This window comes from Hyla sarda, unplaced genomic scaffold (genome assembly GCF_029499605.1).
Source record: "Hyla sarda isolate aHylSar1 unplaced genomic scaffold, aHylSar1.hap1 scaffold_1706, whole genome shotgun sequence".
NCBI classification, from domain to species: Eukaryota; Metazoa; Chordata; class Amphibia; order Anura; family Hylidae; genus Hyla; species Hyla sarda.
Window position 1 is genome coordinate 1 of NW_026608346.1, and position 24550 is coordinate 24550.

General features: G+C 46.0%; 10 non-coding genes across 10 annotated transcripts; all 10 read left to right on the plus strand.

Moving 5' to 3' along the window:
* Positions 1-2186: 2186 nt before the first annotated feature.
* On the plus strand, positions 2187-2377 carry LOC130312173 (U2 spliceosomal RNA). The gene has a single exon (XR_008860356.1). It is a non-coding gene; the product is annotated as a U2 spliceosomal RNA (small nuclear RNA).
* Positions 2378-4469: 2092 nt separating this feature from the next.
* Positions 4470-4660, plus strand: LOC130312185 (U2 spliceosomal RNA). Its single transcript, XR_008860368.1, has one exon. It is a non-coding gene; the product is annotated as a U2 spliceosomal RNA (small nuclear RNA).
* A 2089-nt stretch (positions 4661-6749) lies between these two features.
* Positions 6750-6940, plus strand: LOC130312197 (U2 spliceosomal RNA). Its single transcript, XR_008860379.1, has one exon. It is a non-coding gene; the product is annotated as a U2 spliceosomal RNA (small nuclear RNA).
* A 2087-nt stretch (positions 6941-9027) lies between these two features.
* Positions 9028-9218, plus strand: LOC130312205 (U2 spliceosomal RNA). The gene has a single exon (XR_008860383.1). It is a non-coding gene; the product is annotated as a U2 spliceosomal RNA (small nuclear RNA).
* A 2089-nt stretch (positions 9219-11307) lies between these two features.
* LOC130312206 (U2 spliceosomal RNA) lies at positions 11308-11498 on the plus strand. The gene has a single exon (XR_008860384.1). It is a non-coding gene; the product is annotated as a U2 spliceosomal RNA (small nuclear RNA).
* A 2088-nt stretch (positions 11499-13586) lies between these two features.
* Positions 13587-13777, plus strand: LOC130312174 (U2 spliceosomal RNA). Its single transcript, XR_008860357.1, has one exon. It is a non-coding gene; the product is annotated as a U2 spliceosomal RNA (small nuclear RNA).
* A 2092-nt stretch (positions 13778-15869) lies between these two features.
* LOC130312175 (U2 spliceosomal RNA) lies at positions 15870-16060 on the plus strand. Its single transcript, XR_008860358.1, has one exon. It is a non-coding gene; the product is annotated as a U2 spliceosomal RNA (small nuclear RNA).
* Positions 16061-18150: 2090 nt separating this feature from the next.
* On the plus strand, positions 18151-18341 carry LOC130312177 (U2 spliceosomal RNA). Its single transcript, XR_008860359.1, has one exon. It is a non-coding gene; the product is annotated as a U2 spliceosomal RNA (small nuclear RNA).
* A 2092-nt stretch (positions 18342-20433) lies between these two features.
* On the plus strand, positions 20434-20624 carry LOC130312178 (U2 spliceosomal RNA). Its single transcript, XR_008860360.1, has one exon. It is a non-coding gene; the product is annotated as a U2 spliceosomal RNA (small nuclear RNA).
* Positions 20625-22727: 2103 nt separating this feature from the next.
* On the plus strand, positions 22728-22918 carry LOC130312179 (U2 spliceosomal RNA). The gene has a single exon (XR_008860361.1). It is a non-coding gene; the product is annotated as a U2 spliceosomal RNA (small nuclear RNA).
* The last annotated feature ends 1632 nt before the right edge of the window (positions 22919-24550 follow it).

The window sequence follows — 24550 nt, forward strand, 5'->3', positions numbered from 1 at the left end:
TTTTGAGAACGGGGGCCGATTTCGAAGCTTGCTTCCGTCGCCCTATGCATTGACCCGATATGGCAGTATCTTCGGGTACAGTGCACCACCCCCTTACAGGGTTAAAAAGAAAGATTCCTACTTTCATTGCTACCTGCTTGCTGGCTAGCCAGCTAGCCAGCCCTGTGGGCCTTGCTGCTGCTGCAGCCAAAAAACAAAAGGTGCTGCTGCTGCTGCTTCTGCTGCTTCTGCTTCTGCTTGTGTCTGGCCCCTGTTGGAGCGTCCAGGCACAGGACTTCTGCTGCTGCTGGCTAAATGGCCTCCTTAATTGGATCATTTGAGTAGCCAGCACACCTGTGCAGGTAGGGCATGACATGATAGGCAGCTGCCTTGATAGCGGGTGGGTGCTGAATGTTCCTAATTGACAAAATAAGATTAATGCTTATGAAGAAATATAAAATCTCATCCCTTCCCCAATATCGCGCCACACCCCTACCCCTTAATTCCCTGGTTGAACGTGATGGACATATGTCTTTTTTCGACCGTACTAACTATGTAACTATGTAACATAACATGGGGGGGGGGGGGGGGGGGTCTCCTGGCTGTTCACACAGGTGTGTCATTGCTGTACATTGACCATGCATTGCTTCTGTGGTATTGCAAAGGCAAAGACAAATGCTTCCAGCCATCCATTGCACTAATGGATTGGTCATCAGCTGGCTGTCTATGTCCCGCATCAATATAGACCAAAGTACAGAGGGTTAGGCTATGCTATTGTGCACCTACCTGATGCATCAGAAGGTGCGAGGCCCTTGCTAAATTCTGTGCACAGACTTTGAGATCTATGCTTTAGACTGTATCTAAACCTGCTCCAACATGGACTGACATTCTGGCCTACTTTCAGCCGATGCGACTTGTCTGTCGCTGAACAGTCGCTTTTTATGTATTCAGCACCTATGTATAATGTTGTAAAAATGCTCTAGAAGCTAAAGTCGCAGAAATGTCACACATATTTGGCCTGCAACTTTCTGTGCGACAAATTCAGACAGGAAAAATCAGTATAAATCCTTAGAAAATTATCCCCCAGTGTCTCCATCTGCTGGCGGTATTGAATAAGCATTGCTGCACTGATGGGGTATGCATTAGACGAAAAAAAAGAAGAAAAAGAAGAATAATACGCCCAGAAAAGAGGCGAAAAGGAGAAAAACGTAAAAAAACGTGAAAAAAAAGTAAGAGGAAGAGAAGGGAAAAAAAGGTGGAAATGGGTTTAAAAGTGATTTCGGCGGAGAATATATATATATATATATATATATATATATATATATATATATATATGCGCACACACACACATAGATATAAACGTATTCTCCGTTGAGATATTGCAGCCGCTGCTGTGTCCAGGCCCAGGAGCCTTAGCACTGTGCTGTGATGTCACTCAATACCACTGACATCACTAGGTGTAAACAACATCTCTCCTTTGCTGTGTATGTGACTATGGAGCTGTTTGGTGATGTCGTCTATTACGGCCTTCATAGAAGCAACAGGAGATTGTTGCATCCATCTTGAACCCTCAGAACTACAGTGCTATGATGTCACTCACTTCCACAGGCCTTGCAGAGTGTAAACAACAACAACCCAGCTTTGTTGTGTATGTAACCAAAGGGATTTGTGATGTCACCTAGAACCTTCACAGCAGCGACAGCTTTATGAGGAGCATCAGCACTGCTCTGCCTGAGCAGAACCATCACCGCCATAGGTTGTCAAATAACCCGGATTTAACCCACACAGGTAAGTCCAATGGGGTGCAGGCATGTCCTCTATGCTTACAGCTTCCCGTGGGTGTTGGTTTGATACCGTTTGGGGACAGCCAAGGAGGCATCTGCAGGCAACAAAGGTAGGTGTGTGCTTGTGTGTGTGTTTCCTATGCAGATCCTAAGCCCAGTGTCACATGCAAGTAGGAGGAGTAAGAAGGGTTCCTGGCAAATCCGGGTTATGGATTGCATTTAAAAAGGCCCCGTGGGAGTGCAATGGGCCCCTGTCTTGCTGCTTAGCAATAATGGTATGGGTTTAGGTTCTGCTGTGTGTACTGGTGGTTGACTGCCCCCCAGCCCAGAGTGTGCATGGAAAATTGTCTGGCAGCCTCCCTGACAGCAAGCAGTGATAGTGCCCATGAAGGGGACCTTGTTGGGCCCGCCCCTTTCACGGTTATCGCTTCTCGGCCTTTTGGCTAAGATCAAGTGTAGTATCTGTTCTTATCAGTTTAATATCTGATACGTCCCCTATCTGGGGACCATATATTAAATGGATTTTTGAGAACGGGGGCCGATTTCGAAGCTTGCTTCCGTCGCCCTATGCATTGACCCGATATGGCAGTATCTTCGGGTACAGTGCACCACCCCCTTACAGGGTTAAAAAGAAAGATTCCTACTTTCATTGCTACCTGCTTGCTGGCTAGCCAGCTAGCCAGCCCTGTGGGCCTTGCTGCTGCTGCAGCCAAAAAACAAAAGGTGGTGCTGCTGCTGCTTCTGCTGCTTCTGCTTCTGCTTGTGTCTGGCCCCTGTTGGAGCGTCCAGGCACAGGACTTCTGCTGCTGCTGACTAAATGGCCTCCTTAATTGGATCATTTGAGTAGCCAGCACACCTGTGCAGGTAGGGCATGACATGATAGGCAGCTGCCTTGATAGCGGGTGGGTGCTGAATGTTCCTAATTGACAAAATAAGATTAATGCTTATGAAGAAATATAAAATCTCATCCCTTCCCCAATATCGCGCCACACCCCTACCCCTTAATTCCCTGGTTGAACGTGATGGACATATGTCTTTTTTCGACCGTACTAACTATGTAACTATGTAACATAACATGGGGGGGGGGGGGGTCTCCTGGCTGTTCACACAGGTGTGTCATTGCTGTACATTGACCATGCATTGCTTCTGTGGTATTGCAAAGGCAAAGACAAATGCTTCCAGCCATCCATTGCACTAATGGATTGGTCATCAGCTGGCTGTCTATGTCCCGCATCAATATAGACCAAAGTACAGAGGGTTAGGCTATGCTATTGTGCACCTACCTGATGCATCAGAAGGTGCGAGGCCCTTGCTAAATTCTGTGCACAGACTTTGAGATCTATGCTTTAGACTGTATCTAAACCTGCTCCAACATGGACTGACATTCTGGCCTACTTTCAGCCGATGCGACTTGTCTGTCGCTGAACAGTCGCTTTTTATGTATTCAGCACCTATGTATAATGTTGTAAAAATGCTCTAGAAGCTAAAGTCGCAGAAATGTCACACATATTTGGCCTGCAACTTTCTGTGCGACAAATTCAGACAGGAAAAATCAGTATAAATCCTTAGAAAATTATCCCCCAGTGTCTCCATCTGCTGGCGGTATTGAATAAGCATTGCTGCACTGATGGGGTATGCATTAGACGAAAAAAAAGAAGAAAAAGAAGAATAATACGCCCAGAAAAGAGGCGAAAAGGAGAAAAACGTAAAAAAACGTGAAAAAAAAGTAAGAGGAAGAGAAGGGAAAAAAAGGTGGAAATGGGTTTAAAAGTGATTTCGGCGGAGAATATATATATATATATATATATATATATATATATATATATATATATATGCGCACACACACACATAGATATAAACGTATTCTCCGTTGAGATATTGCAGCCGCTGCTGTGTCCAGGCCCAGGAGCCTTAGCACTGTGCTGTGATGTCACTCAATACCACTGACATCACTAGGTGTAAACAACATCTCTCCTTTGCTGTGTATGTGACTATGGAGCTGTTTGGTGATGTCGTCTATTACGGCCTTCATAGAAGCAACAGGAGATTGTTGCATCCATCTTGAACCCTCAGAACTACAGTGCTATGATGTCACTCACTTCCACAGGCCTTGCAGAGTGTAAACAACAACAACCCAGCTTTGTTGTGTATGTAACCAAAGGGATTTGTGATGTCACCTAGAACCTTCACAGCAGCGACAGCTTTATGAGGAGCATCAGCACTGCTCTGCCTGAGCAGAACCATCACCGCCATAGGTTGTCAAATAACCCGGATTTAACCCACACAGGTAAGTCCAATGGGGTGCAGGCATGTCCTCTATGCTTACAGCTTCCCGTGGGTGTTGGTTTGATACCGTTTGGGGACAGCCAAGGAGGCATCTGCAGGCAACAAAGGTAGGTGTGTGCTTGTGTGTGTGTTTCCTATGCAGATCCTAAGCCCAGTGTCACATGCAAGTAGGAGGAGTAAGAAGGGTTCCTGGCAAATCCGGGTTATGGATTGCATTTAAAAAGGCCCCGTGGGAGTGCAATGGGCCCCTGTCTTGCTGCTTAGCAATAATGGTATGGGTTTAGGTTCTGCTGTGTGTACTGGTGGTTGACTGCCCCCCAGCCCAGAGTGTGCATGGAAAATTGTCTGGCAGCCTCCCTGACAGCAAGCAGTGATAGTGCCCATGAAGGGGACCTTGTTGGGCCCGCCCCTTTCACGGTTATCGCTTCTCGGCCTTTTGGCTAAGATCAAGTGTAGTATCTGTTCTTATCAGTTTAATATCTGATACGTCCCCTATCTGGGGACCATATATTAAATGGATTTTTGAGAACGGGGGCCGATTTCGAAGCTTGCTTCCGTCGCCCTATGCATTGACCCGATATGGCAGTATCTTCGGGTACAGTGCACCACCCCCTTACAGGGTTAAAAAGAAAGATTCCTACTTTCATTGCTACCTGCTTGCTGGCTAGCCAGCTAGCCAGCCCTGTGGGCCTTGCTGCTGCTGCAGCCAAAAAACAAAAGGTGGTGCTGCTGCTGCTTCTGCTGCTTCTGCTTCTGCTTGTGTCTGGCCCCTGTTGGAGCGTCCAGGCACAGGACTTCTGCTGCTGCTGACTAAATGGCCTCCTTAATTGGATCATTTGAGTAGCCAGCACACCTGTGCAGGTAGGGCATGACATGATAGGCAGCTGCCTTGATAGCGGGTGGGTGCTGAATGTTCCTAATTGACAAAATAAGATTAATGCTTATGAAGAAATATAAAATCTCATCCCTTCCCCAATATCGCGCCACACCCCTACCCCTTAATTCCCTGGTTGAACGTGATGGACATATGTCTTTTTTCGACCGTACTAACTATGTAACTATGTAACATAACATGGGGGGGGGGGGTCTCCTGGCTGTTCACACAGGTGTGTCATTGCTGTACATTGACCATGCATTGCTTCTGTGGTATTGCAAAGGCAAAGACAAATGCTTCCAGCCATCCATTGCACTAATGGATTGGTCATCAGCTGGCTGTCTATGTCCCGCATCAATATAGACCAAAGTACAGAGGGTTAGGCTATGCTATTGTGCACCTACCTGATGCATCAGAAGGTGCGAGGCCCTTGCTAAATTCTGTGCACAGACTTTGAGATCTATGCTTTAGACTGTATCTAAACCTGCTCCAACATGGACTGACATTCTGGCCTACTTTCAGCCGATGCGACTTGTCTGTCGCTGAACAGTCGCTTTTTATGTATTCAGCACCTATGTATAATGTTGTAAAAATGCTCTAGAAGCTAAAGTCGCAGAAATGTCACACATATTTGGCCTGCAACTTTCTGTGCGACAAATTCAGACAGGAAAAATCAGTATAAATCCTTAGAAAATTATCCCCCAGTGTCTCCATCTGCTGGCGGTATTGAATAAGCATTGCTGCACTGATGGGGTATGCATTAGACGAAAAAAAAGAAGAAAAAGAAGAATAATACGCCCAGAAAAGAGGCGAAAAGGAGAAAAACGTAAAAAAACGTGAAAAAAAAGTAAGAGGAAGAGAAGGGAAAAAAAGGTGGAAATGGGTTTAAAAGTGATTTCGGCGGAGAAATATATATATATATATATATATATATATATATATATATATATATATGCGCACACACACACATAGATATAAACGTATTCTCCGTTGAGATATTGCAGCCGCTGCTGTGTCCAGGCCCAGGAGCCTTAGCACTGTGCTGTGATGTCACTCAATACCACTGACATCACTAGGTGTAAACAACATCTCTCCTTTGCTGTGTATGTGACTATGGAGCTGTTTGGTGATGTCGTCTATTACGGCCTTCATAGAAGCAACAGGAGATTGTTGCATCCATCTTGAACCCTCAGAACTACAGTGCTATGATGTCACTCACTTCCACAGGCCTTGCAGAGTGTAAACAACAACAACCCAGCTTTGTTGTGTATGTAACCAAAGGGATTTGTGATGTCACCTAGAACCTTCACAGCAGCGACAGCTTTATGAGGAGCATCAGCACTGCTCTGCCTGAGCAGAACCATCACCGCCATAGGTTGTCAAATAACCCGGATTTAACCCACACAGGTAAGTCCAATGGGGTGCAGGCATGTCCTCTATGCTTACAGCTTCCCGTGGGTGTTGGTTTGATACCGTTTGGGGACAGCCAAGGAGGCATCTGCAGGCAACAAAGGTAGGTGTGTGCTTGTGTGTGTGTTTCCTATGCAGATCCTAAGCCCAGTGTCACATGCAAGTAGGAGGAGTAAGAAGGGTTCCTGGCAAATCCGGGTTATGGATTGCATTTAAAAAGGCCCCGTGGCAGTGCAATGGGCCCCTGTCTTGCTGCTTAGCAATAATGGTATGGGTTTAGGTTCTGCTGTGTGTACTGGTGGTTGACTGCCCCCCAGCCCAGAGTGTGCATGGAAAATTGTCTGGCAGCCTCCCTGACAGCAAGCAGTGATAGTGCCCATGAAGGGGACCTTGTTGGGCCCGCCCCTTTCACGGTTATCGCTTCTCGGCCTTTTGGCTAAGATCAAGTGTAGTATCTGTTCTTATCAGTTTAATATCTGATACGTCCCCTATCTGGGGACCATATATTAAATGGATTTTTGAGAACGGGGGCCGATTTCGAAGCTTGCTTCCGTCGCCCTATGCATTGACCCGATATGGCAGTATCTTCGGGTACAGTGCACCACCCCCTTACAGGGTTAAAAAGAAAGATTCCTACTTTCATTGCTACCTGCTTGCTGGCTAGCCAGCTAGCCAGCCCTGTGGGCCTTGCTGCTGCTGCAGCCAAAAAACAAAAGGTGGTGCTGCTGCTGCTTCTGCTGCTTCTGCTTCTGCTTGTGTCTGGCCCCTGTTGGAGCGTCCAGGCACAGGACTTCTGCTGCTGCTGACTAAATGGCCTCCTTAATTGGATCATTTGAGTAGCCAGCACACCTGTGCAGGTAGGGCATGACATGATAGGCAGCTGCCTTGATAGCGGGTGGGTGCTGAATGTTCCTAATTGACAAAATAAGATTAATGCTTATGAAGAAATATAAAATCTCATCCCTTCCCCAATATCGCGCCACACCCCTACCCCTTAATTCCCTGGTTGAACGTGATGGACATATGTCTTTTTTCGACCGTACTAACTATGTAACTATGTAACATAACATGGGGGGGGGGGGTCTCCTGGCTGTTCACACAGGTGTGTCATTGCTGTACATTGACCATGCATTGCTTCTGTGGTATTGCAAAGGCAAAGACAAATGCTTCCAGCCATCCATTGCACTAATGGATTGGTCATCAGCTGGCTGTCTATGTCCCGCATCAATATAGACCAAAGTACAGAGGGTTAGGCTATGCTATTGTGCACCTACCTGATGCATCAGAAGGTGCGAGGCCCTTGCTAAATTCTGTGCACAGACTTTGAGATCTATGCTTTAGACTGTATCTAAACCTGCTCCAACATGGACTGACATTCTGGCCTACTTTCAGCCGATGCGACTTGTCTGTCGCTGAACAGTCGCTTTTTATGTATTCAGCACCTATGTATAATGTTGTAAAAATGCTCTAGAAGCTAAAGTCGCAGAAATGTCACACATATTTGGCCTGCAACTTTCTGTGCGACAAATTCAGACAGGAAAAATCAGTATAAATCCTTAGAAAATTATCCCCCAGTGTCTCCATCTGCTGGCGGTATTGAATAAGCATTGCTGCACTGATGGGGTATGCATTAGACGAAAAAAAAGAAGAAAAAGAAGAATAATACGCCCAGAAAAGAGGCGAAAAGGAGAAAAACGTAAAAAAACGTGAAAAAAAAGTAAGAGGAAGAGAAGGGAAAAAAAGGTGGAAATGGGTTTAAAAGTGATTTCGGCGGAGAAATATATATATATATATATATATATATATATATATATATATATATATGCGCACACACACATAGATATAAACGTATTCTCCGTTGAGATATTGCAGCCGCTGCTGTGTCCAGGCCCAGGAGCCTTAGCACTGTGCTGTGATGTCACTCAATACCACTGACATCACTAGGTGTAAACAACATCTCTCCTTTGCTGTGTATGTGACTATGGAGCTGTTTGGTGATGTCGTCTATTACGGCCTTCATAGAAGCAACAGGAGATTGTTGCATCCATCTTGAACCCTCAGAACTACAGTGCTATGATGTCACTCACTTCCACAGGCCTTGCAGAGTGTAAACAACAACAACCCAGCTTTGTTGTGTATGTAACCAAAGGGATTTGTGATGTCACCTAGAACCTTCACAGCAGCGACAGCTTTATGAGGAGCATCAGCACTGCTCTGCCTGAGCAGAACCATCACCGCCATAGGTTGTCAAATAACCCGGATTTAACCCACACAGGTAAGTCCAATGGGGTGCAGGCATGTCCTCTATGCTTACAGCTTCCCGTGGGTGTTGGTTTGATACCGTTTGGGGACAGCCAAGGAGGCATCTGCAGGCAACAAAGGTAGGTGTGTGCTTGTGTGTGTGTTTCCTATGCAGATCCTAAGCCCAGTGTCACATGCAAGTAGGAGGAGTAAGAAGGGTTCCTGGCAAATCCGGGTTATGGATTGCATTTAAAAAGGCCCCGTGGGAGTGCAATGGGCCCCTGTCTTGCTGCTTAGCAATAATGGTATGGGTTTAGGTTCTGCTGTGTGTACTGGTGGTTGACTGCCCCCCAGCCCAGAGTGTGCATGGAAAATTGTCTGGCAGCCTCCCTGACAGCAAGCAGTGATAGTGCCCATGAAGGGGACCTTGTTGGGCCCGCCCCTTTCACGGTTATCGCTTCTCGGCCTTTTGGCTAAGATCAAGTGTAGTATCTGTTCTTATCAGTTTAATATCTGATACGTCCCCTATCTGGGGACCATATATTAAATGGATTTTTGAGAACGGGGGCCGATTTCGAAGCTTGCTTCCGTCGCCCTATGCATTGACCCGATATGGCAGTATCTTCGGGTACAGTGCACCACCCCCTTACAGGGTTAAAAAGAAAGATTCCTACTTTCATTGCTACCTGCTTGCTGGCTAGCCAGCTAGCCAGCCCTGTGGGCCTTGCTGCTGCTGCAGCCAAAAAACAAAAGGTGGTGCTGCTGCTGCTTCTGCTGCTTCTGCTTCTGCTTGTGTCTGGCCCCTGTTGGAGCGTCCAGGCACAGGACTTCTGCTGCTGCTGACTAAATGGCCTCCTTAATTGGATCATTTGAGTAGCCAGCACACCTGTGCAGGTAGGGCATGACATGATAGGCAGCTGCCTTGATAGCGGGTGGGTGCTGAATGTTCCTAATTGACAAAATAAGATTAATGCTTATGAAGAAATATAAAATCTCATCCCTTCCCCAATATCGCGCCACACCCCTACCCCTTAATTCCCTGGTTGAACGTGATGGACATATGTCTTTTTTCGACCGTACTAACTATGTAACTATGTAACATAACATGGGGGGGGGGGGTCTCCTGGCTGTTCACACAGGTGTGTCATTGCTGTACATTGACCATGCATTGCTTCTGTGGTATTGCAAAGGCAAAGACAAATGCTTCCAGCCATCCATTGCACTAATGGATTGGTCATCAGCTGGCTGTCTATGTCCCGCATCAATATAGACCAAAGTACAGAGGGTTAGGCTATGCTATTGTGCACCTACCTGATGCATCAGAAGGTGCGAGGCCCTTGCTAAATTCTGTGCACAGACTTTGAGATCTATGCTTTAGACTGTATCTAAACCTGCTCCAACATGGACTGACATTCTGGCCTACTTTCAGCCGATGCGACTTGTCTGTCGCTGAACAGTCGCTTTTTATGTATTCAGCACCTATGTATAATGTTGTAAAAATGCTCTAGAAGCTAAAGTCGCAGAAATGTCACACATATTTGGCCTGCAACTTTCTGTGCGACAAATTCAGACAGGAAAAATCAGTATAAATCCTTAGAAAATTATCCCCCAGTGTCTCCATCTGCTGGCGGTATTGAATAAGCATTGCTGCACTGATGGGGTATGCATTAGACGAAAAAAAAGAAGAAAAAGAAGAATAATACGCCCAGAAAAGAGGCGAAAAGGAGAAAAACGTAAAAAAACGTGAAAAAAAAGTAAGAGGAAGAGAAGGGAAAAAAAGGTGGAAATGGGTTTAAAAGTGATTTCGGCGGAGAAATATATATATATATATATATATATATATATATATATATATATATATGCGCACACACACACATAGATATAAACGTATTCTCCGTTGAGATATTGCAGCCGCTGCTGTGTCCAGGCCCAGGAGCCTTAGCACTGTGCTGTGATGTCACTCAATACCACTGACATCACTAGGTGTAAACAACATCTCTCCTTTGCTGTGTATGTGACTATGGAGCTGTTTGGTGATGTCGTCTATTACGGCCTTCATAGAAGCAACAGGAGATTGTTGCATCCATCTTGAACCCTCAGAACTACAGTGCTATGATGTCACTCACTTCCACAGGCCTTGCAGAGTGTAAACAACAACAACCCAGCTTTGTTGTGTATGTAACCAAAGGGATTTGTGATGTCACCTAGAACCTTCACAGCAGCGACAGCTTTATGAGGAGCATCAGCACTGCTCTGCCTGAGCAGAACCATCACCGCCATAGGTTGTCAAATAACCCGGATTTAACCCACACAGGTAAGTCCAATGGGGTGCAGGCATGTCCTCTATGCTTACAGCTTCCCGTGGGTGTTGGTTTGATACCGTTTGGGGACAGCCAAGGAGGCATCTGCAGGCAACAAAGGTAGGTGTGTGCTTGTGTGTGTGTTTCCTATGCAGATCCTAAGCCCAGTGTCACATGCAAGTAGGAGGAGTAAGAAGGGTTCCTGGCAAATCCGGGTTATGGATTGCATTTAAAAAGGCCCCGTGGGAGTGCAATGGGCCCCTGTCTTGCTGCTTAGCAATAATGGTATGGGTTTAGGTTCTGCTGTGTGTACTGGTGGTTGACTGCCCCCCAGCCCAGAGTGTGCATGGAAAATTGTCTGGCAGCCTCCCTGACAGCAAGCAGTGATAGTGCCCATGAAGGGGACCTTGTTGGGCCCGCCCCTTTCACGGTTATCGCTTCTCGGCCTTTTGGCTAAGATCAAGTGTAGTATCTGTTCTTATCAGTTTAATATCTGATACGTCCCCTATCTGGGGACCATATATTAAATGGATTTTTGAGAACGGGGGCCGATTTCGAAGCTTGCTTCCGTCGCCCTATGCATTGACCCGATATGGCAGTATCTTCGGGTACAGTGCACCACCCCCTTACAGGGTTAAAAAGAAAGATTCCTACTTTCATTGCTACCTGCTTGCTGGCTAGCCAGCTAGCCAGCCCTGTGGGCCTTGCTGCTGCTGCAGCCAAAAAACAAAAGGTGGTGCTGCTGCTGCTTCTGCTGCTTCTGCTTCTGCTTGTGTCTGGCCCCTGTTGGAGCGTCCAGGCACAGGACTTCTGCTGCTGCTGACTAAATGGCCTCCTTAATTGGATCATTTGAGTAGCCAGCACACCTGTGCAGGTAGGGCATGACATGATAGGCAGCTGCCTTGATAGCGGGTGGGTGCTGAATGTTCCTAATTGACAAAATAAGATTAATGCTTATGAAGAAATATAAAATCTCATCCCTTCCCCAATATCGCGCCACACCCCTACCCCTTAATTCCCTGGTTGAACGTGATGGACATATGTCTTTTTTCGACCGTACTAACTATGTAACTATGTAACATAACATGGGGGGGGGGGGTCTCCTGGCTGTTCACACAGGTGTGTCATTGCTGTACATTGACCATGCATTGCTTCTGTGGTATTGCAAAGGCAAAGACAAATGCTTCCAGCCATCCATTGCACTAATGGATTGGTCATCAGCTGGCTGTCTATGTCCCGCATCAATATAGACCAAAGTACAGAGGGTTAGGCTATGCTATTGTGCACCTACCTGATGCATCAGAAGGTGCGAGGCCCTTGCTAAATTCTGTGCACAGACTTTGAGATCTATGCTTTAGACTGTATCTAAACCTGCTCCAACATGGACTGACATTCTGGCCTACTTTCAGCCGATGCGACTTGTCTGTCGCTGAACAGTCGCTTTTTATGTATTCAGCACCTATGTATAATGTTGTAAAAATGCTCTAGAAGCTAAAGTCGCAGAAATGTCACACATATTTGGCCTGCAACTTTCTGTGCGACAAATTCAGACAGGAAAAATCAGTATAAATCCTTAGAAAATTATCCCCCAGTGTCTCCATCTGCTGGCGGTATTGAATAAGCATTGCTGCACTGATGGGGTATGCATTAGACGAAAAAAAAGAAGAAAAAGAAGAATAATACGCCCAGAAAAGAGGCGAAAAGGAGAAAAACGTAAAAAAACGTGAAAAAAAAGTAAGAGGAAGAGAAGGGAAAAAAAGGTGGAAATGGGTTTAAAAGTGATTTCGGCGGAGAAATATATATATATATATATATATATATATATATATATATATATATGCGCACACACACACATAGATATAAACGTATTCTCCGTTGAGATATTGCAGCCGCTGCTGTGTCCAGGCCCAGGAGCCTTAGCACTGTGCTGTGATGTCACTCAATACCACTGACATCACTAGGTGTAAACAACATCTCTCCTTTGCTGTGTATGTGACTATGGAGCTGTTTGGTGATGTCGTCTATTACGGCCTTCATAGAAGCAACAGGAGATTGTTGCATCCATCTTGAACCCTCAGAACTACAGTGCTATGATGTCACTCACTTCCACAGGCCTTGCAGAGTGTAAACAACAACAACCCAGCTTTGTTGTGTATGTAACCAAAAGGGATTTGTGATGTCACCTAGAACCTTCACAGCAGCGACAGCTTTATGAGGAGCATCAGCACTGCTCTGCCTGAGCAGAACCATCACCGCCATAGGTTGTCAAATAACCCGGATTTAACCCACACAGGTAAGTCCAATGGGGTGCAGGCATGTCCTCTATGCTTACAGCTTCCCGTGGGTGTTGGTTTGATACCGTTTGGGGACAGCCAAGGAGGCATCTGCAGGCAACAAAGGTAGGTGTGTGCTTGTGTGTGTGTTTCCTATGCAGATCCTAAGCCCAGTGTCACATGCAAGTAGGAGGAGTAAGAAGGGTTCCTGGCAAATCCGGGTTATGGATTGCATTTAAAAAGGCCCCGTGGGAGTGCAATGGGCCCCTGTCTTGCTGCTTAGCAATAATGGTATGGGTTTAGGTTCTGCTGTGTGTACTGGTGGTTGACTGCCCCCCAGCCCAGAGTGTGCATGGAAAATTGTCTGGCAGCCTCCCTGACAGCAAGCAGTGATAGTGCCCATGAAGGGGACCTTGTTGGGCCCGCCCCTTTCACGGTTATCGCTTCTCGGCCTTTTGGCTAAGATCAAGTGTAGTATCTGTTCTTATCAGTTTAATATCTGATACGTCCCCTATCTGGGGACCATATATTAAATGGATTTTTGAGAACGGGGGCCGATTTCGAAGCTTGCTTCCGTCGCCCTATGCATTGACCCGATATGGCAGTATCTTCGGGTACAGTGCACCACCCCCTTACAGGGTTAAAAAGAAAGATTCCTACTTTCATTGCTACCTGCTTGCTGGCTAGCCAGCTAGCCAGCCCTGTGGGCCTTGCTGCTGCTGCAGCCAAAAAACAAAAGGTGGTGCTGCTGCTGCTTCTGCTGCTTCTGCTTCTGCTTGTGTCTGGCCCCTGTTGGAGCGTCCAGGCACAGGACTTCTGCTGCTGCTGACTAAATGGCCTCCTTAATTGGATCATTTGAGTAGCCAGCACACCTGTGCAGGTAGGGCATGACATGATAGGCAGCTGCCTTGATAGCGGGTGGGTGCTGAATGTTCCTAATTGACAAAATAAGATTAATGCTTATGAAGAAATATAAAATCTCATCCCTTCCCCAATATCGCGCCACACCCCTACCCCTTAATTCCCTGGTTGAACGTGATGGACATATGTCTTTTTTCGACCGTACTAACTATGTAACTATGTAACATAACATGGGGGGGGGGGGGGGTCTCCTGGCTGTTCACACAGGTGTGTCATTGCTGTACATTGACCATGCATTGCTTCTGTGGTATTGCAAAGGCAAAGACAAATGCTTCCAGCCATCCATTGCACTAATGGATTGGTCATCAGCTGGCTGTCTATGTCCCGCATCAATATAGACCAAAGTACAGAGGGTTAGGCTATGCTATTGTGCACCTACCTGATGCATCAGAAGGTGCGAGGCCCTTGCTAAATTCTGTGCACAGACTTTGAGATCTATGCTTTAGACTGTATCTAAACCTGCTCCAACATGGACTGACATTCTGGCCTACTTTCAGCCGATGCGACTTGTCTGTCGCTGAACAGTCGCTTTTTATGTATTCAGCACCTATGTATAATGTTGTAAAAATGCTCTAGAAGCTAAAGTCGCAGAAATGTCACACATATTTGGCCTGCAACTTTCTGTGCGACAAATTCAGACAGGAAAAATCAGTATAAATCCTTAGAAAATTATCCCCCAGTGTCTCCATCTGCTGGCGGTATTGAATAAGCATTGCTGCACTGATGGGGTATGCATTAGACGAAAAAAAAGAAGAAAAAGAAGAATAATACGCCCAGAAAAGAGGCGAAAAGGAGAAAAACGTAAAAAAACGTGAAAAAAAAGTAAGAGGAAGAGAAGGGAAAAAAAGGTGGAAATGGGTTTAAAAGTGATTTCGGCGGAGAAATATATATATATATATATATATATATATATATATATATATATATATGCGCACACACACACATAGATATAAACGTATTCTCCGTTGAGATATTGCAGCCGCTGCTGTGTCCAGGCCCAGGAGCCTTAGCACTGTGCTGTGATGTCACTCAATACCACTGACATCACTAGGTGTAAACAACATCTCTCCTTTGCTGTGTATGTGACTATGGAGCTGTTTGGTGATGTCGTCTATTACGGCCTTCATAGAAGCAACAGGAGATTGTTGCATCCATCTTGAACCCTCAGAACTACAGTGCTATGATGTCACTCACTTCCACAGGCCTTGCAGAGTGTAAACAACAACAACCCAGCTTTGTTGTGTATGTAACCAAAGGGATTTGTGATGTCACCTAGAACCTTCACAGCAGCGACAGCTTTATGAGGAGCATCAGCACTGCTCTGCCTGAGCAGAACCATCACCGCCATAGGTTGTCAAATAACCCGGATTTAACCCACACAGGTAAGTCCAATGGGGTGCAGGCATGTCCTCTATGCTTACAGCTTCCCGTGGGTGTTGGTTTGATACCGTTTGGGGACAGCCAAGGAGGCATCTGCAGGCAACAAAGGTAGGTGTGTGCTTGTGTGTGTGTTTCCTATGCAGATCCTAAGCCCAGTGTCACATGCAAGTAGGAGGAGTAAGAAGGGTTCCTGGCAAATCCGGGTTATGGATTGCATTTAAAAAGGCCCCGTGGGAGTGCAATGGGCCCCTGTCTTGCTGCTTAGCAATAATGGTATGGGTTTAGGTTCTGCTGTGTGTACTGGTGGTTGACTGCCCCCCAGCCCAGAGTGTGCATGGAAAATTGTCTGGCAGCCTCCCTGACAGCAAGCAGTGATAGTGCCCATGAAGGGGACCTTGTTGGGCCCGCCCCTTTCACGGTTATCGCTTCTCGGCCTTTTGGCTAAGATCAAGTGTAGTATCTGTTCTTATCAGTTTAATATCTGATACGTCCCCTATCTGGGGACCATATATTAAATGGATTTTTGAGAACGGGGGCCGATTTCGAAGCTTGCTTCCGTCGCCCTATGCATTGACCCGATATGGCAGTATCTTCGGGTACAGTGCACCACCCCCTTACAGGGTTAAAAAGAAAGATTCCTACTTTCATTGCTACCTGCTTGCTGGCTAGCCAGCTAGCCAGCCCTGTGGGCCTTGCTGCTGCTGCAGCCAAAAAACAAAAGGTGGTGCTGCTGCTGCTTCTGCTGCTTCTGCTTCTGCTTGTGTCTGGCCCCTGTTGGAGCGTCCAGGCACAGGACTTCTGCTGCTGCTGACTAAATGGCCTCCTTAATTGGATCATTTGAGTAGCCAGCACACCTGTGCAGGTAGGGCATGACATGATAGGCAGCTGCCTTGATAGCGGGTGGGTGCTGAATGTTCCTAATTGACAAAATAAGATTAATGCTTATGAAGAAATATAAAATCTCATCCCTTCCCCAATATCGCGCCACACCCCTACCCCTTAATTCCCTGGTTGAACGTGATGGACATATGTCTTTTTTCGACCGTACTAACTATGTAACTATGTAACATAACATGGGGGGGGGGGGGTCTCCTGGCTGTTCACACAGGTGTGTCATTGCTGTACATTGACCATGCATTGCTTCTGTGGTATTGCAAAGGCAAAGACAAATGCTTCCAGCCATCCATTGCACTAATGGATTGGTCATCAGCTGGCTGTCTATGTCCCGCATCAATATAGACCAAAGTACAGAGGGTTAGGCTATGCTATTGTGCACCTACCTGATGCATCAGAAGGTGCGAGGCCCTTGCTAAATTCTGTGCACAGACTTTGAGATCTATGCTTTAGACTGTATCTAAACCTGCTCCAACATGGACTGACATTCTGGCCTACTTTCAGCCGATGCGACTTGTCTGTCGCTGAACAGTCGCTTTTTATGTATTCAGCACCTATGTATAATGTTGTAAAAATGCTCTAGAAGCTAAAGTCGCAGAAATGTCACACATATTTGGCCTGCAACTTTCTGTGCGACAAATTCAGACAGGAAAAATCAGTATAAATCCTTAGAAAATTATCCCCCAGTGTCTCCATCTGCTGGCGGTATTGAATAAGCATTGCTGCACTGATGGGGTATGCATTAGACGAAAAAAAAGAAGAAAAAGAAGAATAATACGCCCAGAAAAGAGGCGAAAAGGAGAAAAACGTAAAAAAACGTGAAAAAAAAGTAAGAGGAAGAGAAGGGAAAAAAAGGTGGAAATGGGTTTAAAAGTGATTTCGGCGGAGAAATATATATATATATATATATATATATATATATATATATATATATATGCGCACACACACACATAGATATAAACGTATTCTCCGTTGAGATATTGCAGCCGCTGCTGTGTCCAGGCCCAGGAGCCTTAGCACTGTGCTGTGATGTCACTCAATACCACTGACATCACTAGGTGTAAACAACATCTCTCCTTTGCTGTGTATGTGACTATGGAGCTGTTTGGTGATGTCGTCTATTACGGCCTTCATAGAAGCAACAGGAGATTGTTGCATCCATCTTGAACCCTCAGAACTACAGTGCTATGATGTCACTCACTTCCACAGGCCTTGCAGAGTGTAAACAACAACAACCCAGCTTTGTTGTGTATGTAACCAAAGGGATTTGTGATGTCACCTAGAACCTTCACAGCAGCGACAGCTTTATGAGGAGCATCAGCACTGCTCTGCCTGAGCAGAACCATCACCGCCATAGGTTGTCAAATAACCCGGATTTAACCCACACAGGTAAGTCCAATGGGGTGCAGGCATGTCCTCTATGCTTACAGCTTCCCGTGGGTGTTGGTTTGATACCGTTTGGGGACAGCCAAGGAGGCATCTGCAGGCAACAAAGGTAGGTGTGTGCTTGTGTGTGTGTTTCCTATGCAGATCCTAAGCCCAGTGTCACATGCAAGTAGGAGGAGTAAGAAGGGTTCCTGGCAAATCCGGGTTATGGATTGCATTTAAAAAGGCCCCGTGGGAGTGCAATGGGCCCCTGTCTTGCTGCTTAGCAATAATGGTATGGGTTTAGGTTCTGCTGTGTGTACTGGTGGTTGACTGCCCCCCAGCCCAGAGTGTGCATGGAAAATTGTCTGGCAGCCTCCCTGACAGCAAGCAGTGATAGTGCCCATGAAGGGGACCTTGTTGGGCCCGCCCCTTTCACGGTTATCGCTTCTCGGCCTTTTGGCTAAGATCAAGTGTAGTATCTGTTCTTATCAGTTTAATATCTGATACGTCCCCTATCTGGGGACCATATATTAAATGGATTTTTGAGAACGGGGGCCGATTTCGAAGCTTGCTTCCGTCGCCCTATGCATTGACCCGATATGGCAGTATCTTCGGGTACAGTGCACCACCCCCTTACAGGGTTAAAAAGAAAGATTCCTACTTTCATTGCTACCTGCTTGCTGGCTAGCCAGCTAGCCAGCCCTGTGGGCCTTGCTGCTGCTGCAGCCAAAAAACAAAAGGTGGTGCTGCTGCTGCTTCTGCTGCTTCTGCTTCTGCTTGTGTCTGGCCCCTGTTGGAGCGTCCAGGCACAGGACTTCTGCTGCTGCTGACTAAATGGCCTCCTTAATTGGATCATTTGAGTAGCCAGCACACCTGTGCAGGTAGGGCATGACATGATAGGCAGCTGCCTTGATAGCGGGTGGGTGCTGAATGTTCCTAATTGACAAAATAAGATTAATGCTTATGAAGAAATATAAAATCTCATCCCTTCCCCAATATCGCGCCACACCCCTACCCCTTAATTCCCTGGTTGAACGTGATGGACATATGTCTTTTTTCGACCGTACTAACTATGTAACTATGTAACATAACATGGGGGGGGGGGGGGTCTCCTGGCTGTTCACACAGGTGTGTCATTGCTGTACATTGACCATGCATTGCTTCTGTGGTATTGCAAAGGCAAAGACAAATGCTTCCAGCCATCCATTGCACTAATGGATTGGTCATCAGCTGGCTGTCTATGTCCCGCATCAATATAGACCAAAGTACAGAGGGTTAGGCTATGCTATTGTGCACCTACCTGATGCATCAGAAGGTGCGAGGCCCTTGCTAAATTCTGTGCACAGACTTTGAGATCTATGCTTTAGACTGTATCTAAACCTGCTCCAACATGGACTGACATTCTGGCCTACTTTCAGCCGATGCGACTTGTCTGTCGCTGAACAGTCGCTTTTTATGTATTCAGCACCTATGTATAATGTTGTAAAAATGCTCTAGAAGCTAAAGTCGCAGAAATGTCACACATATTTGGCCTGCAACTTTCTGTGCGACAAATTCAGACAGGAAAAATCAGTATAAATCCTTAGAAAATTATCCCCCAGTGTCTCCATCTGCTGGCGGTATTGAATAAGCATTGCTGCACTGATGGGGTATGCATTAGACGAAAAAAAAGAAGAAAAAGAAGAATAATACGCCCAGAAAAGAGGCGAAAAGGAGAAAAACGTAAAAAAACGTGAAAAAAAAGTAAGAGGAAGAGAAGGGAAAAAAAGGTGGAAATGGGTTTAAAAGTGATTTCGGCGGAGAATATATATATATATATATATATATATATATATATATATATATATATATGCGCACACACACACATAGATATAAACGTATTCTCCGTTGAGATATTGCAGCCGCTGCTGTGTCCAGGCCCAGGAGCCTTAGCACTGTGCTGTGATGTCACTCAATACCACTGACATCACTAGGTGTAAACAACATCTCTCCTTTGCTGTGTATGTGACTATGGAGCTGTTTGGTGATGTCGTCTATTACGGCCTTCATAGAAGCAACAGGAGATTGTTGCATCCATCTTGAACCCTCAGAACTACAGTGCTATGATGTCACTCACTTCCACAGGCCTTGCAGAGTGTAAACAACAACAACCCAGCTTTGTTGTGTATGTAACCAAAGGGATTTGTGATGTCACCTAGAACCTTCACAGCAGCGACAGCTTTATGAGGAGCATCAGCACTGCTCTGCCTGAGCAGAACCATCACCGCCATAGGTTGTCAAATAACCCGGATTTAACCCACACAGGTAAGTCCAATGGGGTGCAGGCATGTCCTCTATGCTTACAGCTTCCCGTGGGTGTTGGTTTGATACCGTTTGGGGACAGCCAAGGAGGCATCTGCAGGCAACAAAGGTAGGTGTGTGCTTGTGTGTGTGTTTCCTATGCAGATCCTAAGCCCAGTGTCACATGCAAGTAGGAGGAGTAAGAAGGGTTCCTGGCAAATCCGGGTTATGGATTGCATTTAAAAAGGCCCCGTGGGAGTGCAATGGGCCCCTGTCTTGCTGCTTAGCAATAATGGTATGGGTTTAGGTTCTGCTGTGTGTACTGGTGGTTGACTGCCCCCCAGCCCAGAGTGTGCATGGAAAATTGTCTGGCAGCCTCCCTGACAGCAAGCAGTGATAGTGCCCATGAAGGGGACCTTGTTGGGCCCGCCCCTTTCACGGTTATCGCTTCTCGGCCTTTTGGCTAAGATCAAGTGTAGTATCTGTTCTTATCAGTTTAATATCTGATACGTCCCCTATCTGGGGACCATATATTAAATGGATTTTTGAGAACGGGGGCCGATTTCGAAGCTTGCTTCCGTCGCCCTATGCATTGACCCGATATGGCAGTATCTTCGGGTACAGTGCACCACCCCCTTACAGGGTTAAAAAGAAAGATTCCTACTTTCATTGCTACCTGCTTGCTGGCTAGCCAGCTAGCCAGCCCTGTGGGCCTTGCTGCTGCTGCAGCCAAAAAACAAAAGGTGGTGCTGCTGCTGCTTCTGCTGCTTCTGCTTCTGCTTCTGCTTGTGTCTGGCCCCTGTTGGAGCGTCCAGGCACAGGACTTCTGCTGCTGCTGACTAAATGGCCTCCTTAATTGGATCATTTGAGTAGCCAGCACACCTGTGCAGGTAGGGCATGACATGATAGGCAGCTGCCTTGATAGCGGGTGGGTGCTGAATGTTCCTAATTGACAAAATAAGATTAATGCTTATGAAGAAATATAAAATCTCATCCCTTCCCCAATATCGCGCCACACCCCTACCCCTTAATTCCCTGGTTGAACGTGATGGACATATGTCTTTTTTCGACCGTACTAACTATGTAACTATGTAACATAACATGGGGGGGGGGGGGGGTCTCCTGGCTGTTCACACAGGTGTGTCATTGCTGTACATTGACCATGCATTGCTTCTGTGGTATTGCAAAGGCAAAGACAAATGCTTCCAGCCATCCATTGCACTAATGGATTGGTCATCAGCTGGCTGTCTATGTCCCGCATCAATATAGACCAAAGTACAGAGGGTTAGGCTATGCTATTGTGCACCTACCTGATGCATCAGAAGGTGCGAGGCCCTTGCTAAATTCTGTGCACAGACTTTGAGATCTATGCTTTAGACTGTATCTAAACCTGCTCCAACATGGACTGACATTCTGGCCTACTTTCAGCCGATGCGACTTGTCTGTCGCTGAACAGTCGCTTTTTATGTATTCAGCACCTATGTATAATGTTGTAAAAATGCTCTAGAAGCTAAAGTCGCAGAAATGTCACACACATATTTGGCCTGCAACTTTCTGTGCGACAAATTCAGACAGGAAAAATCAGTATAAATCCTTAGAAAATTATCCCCCAGTGTCTCCATCTGCTGGCGGTATTGAATAAGCATTGCTGCACTGATGGGGTATGCATTAGACGAAAAAAAAGAAGAAAAAGAAGAATAATACGCCCAGAAAAGAGGCGAAAAGGAGAAAAACGTAAAAAAACGTGAAAAAAAAGTAAGAGGAAGAGAAGGGAAAAAAAGGTGGAAATGGGTTTAAAAGTGATTTCGGCGGAGAAATATATATATATATATATATATATATATATATATATATATATATATATGCGCACACACACACATAGATATAAACGTATTCTCCGTTGAGATATTGCAGCCGCTGCTGTGTCCAGGCCCAGGAGCCTTAGCACTGTGCTGTGATGTCACTCAATACCACTGACATCACTAGGTGTAAACAACATCTCTCCTTTGCTGTGTATGTGACTATGGAGCTGTTTGGTGATGTCGTCAATTACGGCCTTCATAGAAGCAACAGGAGATTGTTGCATCCATCTTGAACCCTCAGAACTACAGTGCTATGATGTCACTCACTTCACACAGGCCTTGCAGAGTGTAAACAACAACAACCCAGCTTTGTTGTGTATGTAACCAAAGGGATTTGTGATGTCACCTAGAACCTTCACAGCAGCGACAGCTTTATGAGGAGCATCAGCACTGCTCTGCCTGAGCAGAACCATCACCGCCATAGGTTGTCAAATAACCCGGATTTAACCCACACAGGTAAGTCCAATGGGGTGCAGGCATGTCCTCTATGCTTACAGCTTCCCGTGGGTGTTGGTTTGATACCGTTTGGGGACAGCCAAGGAGGCATCTGCAGGCAACAAAGGTAGGTGTGTGCTTGTGTGTGTGTTTCCTATGCAGATCCTAAGCCCAGTGTCACATGCAAGTAGGAGGAGTAAGAAGGGTTCCTGGCAAATCCGGGTTATGGATTGCATTTAAAAAGGCCCCGTGGGAGTGCAATGGGCCCCTGTCTTGCTGCTTAGCAATAATGGTATGGGTTTAGGTTCTGCTGTGTGTACTGGTGGTTGACTGCCCCCCAGCCCAGAGTGTGCATGGAAAATTGTCTGGCAGCCTCCCTGACAGCAAGCAGTGATAGTGCCCATGAAGGGGACCTTGTTGGGCCCGCCCCTTTCACGGTTATCGCTTCTCGGCCTTTTGGCTAAGATCAAGTGTAGTATCTGTTCTTATCAGTTTAATATCTGATACGTCCCCTATCTGGGGACCATATATTAAATGGATTTTTGAGAACGGGGGCCGATTTCGAAGCTTGCTTCCGTCGCCCTATGCATTGACCCGATATGGCAGTATCTTCGGGTACAGTGCACCACCCCCTTACAGGGTTAAAAAGAAAGATTCCTACTTTCATTGCTACCTGCTTGCTGGCTAGCCAGCTAGCCAGCCCTGTGGGCCTTGCTGCTGCTGCAGCCAAAAAACAAAAGGTGGTGCTGCTGCTGCTTCTGCTGCTTCTGCTTCTGCTTGTGTCTGGCCCCTGTTGGAGCGTCCAGGCACAGGACTTCTGCTGCTGCTGACTAAATGGCCTCCTTAATTGGATCATTTGAGTAGCCAGCACACCTGTGCAGGTAGGGCATGACATGATAGGCAGCTGCCTTGATAGCGGGTGGGTGCTGAATGTTCCTAATTGACAAAATAAGATTAATGCTTATGAAGAAATATAAAATCTCATCCCTTCCCCAATATCGCGCCACACCCCTACCCCTTAATTCCCTGGTTGAACGTGATGGACATATGTCTTTTTTCGACCGTACTAACTATGTAACTATGTAACATAACATGGGGGGGGGGGGGGGGGGTCTCCTGGCTGTTCACACAGGTGTGTCATTGCTGTACATTGACCATGCATTGCTTCTGTGGTATTGCAAAGGCAAAGACAAATGCTTCCAGCCATCCATTGCACTAATGGATTGGTCATCAGCTGGCTGTCTATGTCCCGCATCAATATAGACCAAAGTACAGAGGGTTAGGCTATGCTATTGTGCACCTACCTGATGCATCAGAAGGTGCGAGGCCCTTGCTAAATTCTGTGCACAGACTTTGAGATCTATGCTTTAGACTGTATCTAAACCTGCTCCAACATGGACTGACATTCTGGCCTACTTTCAGCCGATGCGACTTGTCTGTCGCTGAACAGTCGCTTTTTATGTATTCAGCACCTATGTATAATGTTGTAAAAATGCTCTAGAAGCTAAAGTCGCAGAAATGTCACACATATTTGGCCTGCAACTTTCTGTGCGACAAATTCAGACAGGAAAAATCAGTATAAATCCTTAGAAAATTATCCCCCAGTGTCTCCATCTGCTGGCGGTATTGAATAAGCATTGCTGCACTGATGGGGTATGCATTAGACGAAAAAAAAGAAGAAAAAGAAGAATAATACGCCCAGAAAAGAGGCGAAAAGGAGAAAAACGTAAAAAAACGTGAAAAAAAAGTAAGAGGAAGAGAAGGGAAAAAAAGGTGGAAATGGGTTTAAAAGTGATTTCGGCGGAGAATATATATATATATATATATATATATATATATATATATATATATATATATGCGCACACACACACATAGATATAAACGTATTCTCCGTTGAGATATTGCAGCCGCTGCTGTGTCCAGGCCCAGGAGCCTTAGCACTGTGCTGTGATGTCACTCAATACCACTGACATCACTAGGTGTAAACAACATCTCTCCTTTGCTGTGTATGTGACTATGGAGCTGTTTGGTGATGTCGTCTATTACGGCCTTCATAGAAGCAACAGGAGATTGTTGCATCCATCTTGAACCCTCAGAACTACAGTGCTATGATGTCACTCACTTCCACAGGCCTTGCAGAGTGTAAACAACAACAACCCAGCTTTGTTGTGTATGTAACCAAAGGGATTTGTGATGTCACCTAGAACCTTCACAGCAGCGACAGCTTTATGAGGAGCATCAGCACTGCTCTGCCTGAGCAGAA